This window comes from Plectropomus leopardus, chromosome 5 (genome assembly GCF_026936395.1).
Source record: "Plectropomus leopardus strain MGB_pleo_1.0 chromosome 5, ASM2693639v1, whole genome shotgun sequence".
Classification (NCBI taxonomy): Eukaryota; Metazoa; Chordata; class Actinopteri; order Perciformes; family Serranidae; genus Plectropomus; species Plectropomus leopardus.
The window spans coordinates 39,155,956-39,156,500 of record NC_142180.1 but is presented as its reverse complement, the minus strand read 5'-3'; the positions used below and the strand labels follow the sequence as shown (position 1 = coordinate 39,156,500).

General features: G+C 40.4%; 1 protein-coding gene across 2 annotated transcripts in view; it reads right to left on the bottom strand.

Moving 5' to 3' along the window:
* The window catches only part of misp (mitotic spindle positioning), a 17,864-nt gene extending 17,319 nt beyond the window's left edge, over positions 1-545 (bottom strand). For both annotated transcript variants that reach the window (XR_015776701.1, XM_088078239.1), the window contains exon 1: positions 453-545. The gene's annotated coding sequence lies outside the window, so the exon portion shown is untranslated. The remainder of the gene's footprint in view (positions 1-452) is intronic.

Genomic DNA, 545 nt, shown 5'->3' with positions numbered 1-545 from the left:
TGAGTCACATTGTTATTGTGCGTTATTATTTTCCTGAAAGTTTCAGAAAATCTGCCCAAACAGCCGAGAACACTTTGTTTCTTTTTGATTTGTCTTTGACATTTTTCACATTTATGCTTTATGTTAATGAAACTGTATATTAATACGTTCATATTTCAACAGGAAGTGCACACTGAACAACAGAGAAAACAACAATCAGATCAAACGTCATCATTTTGTTTGTTTGTCAACAGAAAATTCATGTTTACAAACATCAGTGATGGAAACATTGGACTGTCCACAGCAGCATCCAATCACATCATCCGCCTGCAGGGGTGGGCGGGGCTAAGACAAGCTTGACTTTAATTCACTGATTTTGAACAACCTTCTGGATGATGTCATGATGACACCATCATGATCATCATCACACAGGTAAGAATAAACAAAGATAAACAAACGGAACAAGGACTCACCTGCAGGTCGAGCTCCGCCAGCTGACCGACAACTGATCCACACAGGCGCTCTGTGTGTGTGTGTTGCTGAGCAGCAGAATTTGTCAGGAATGC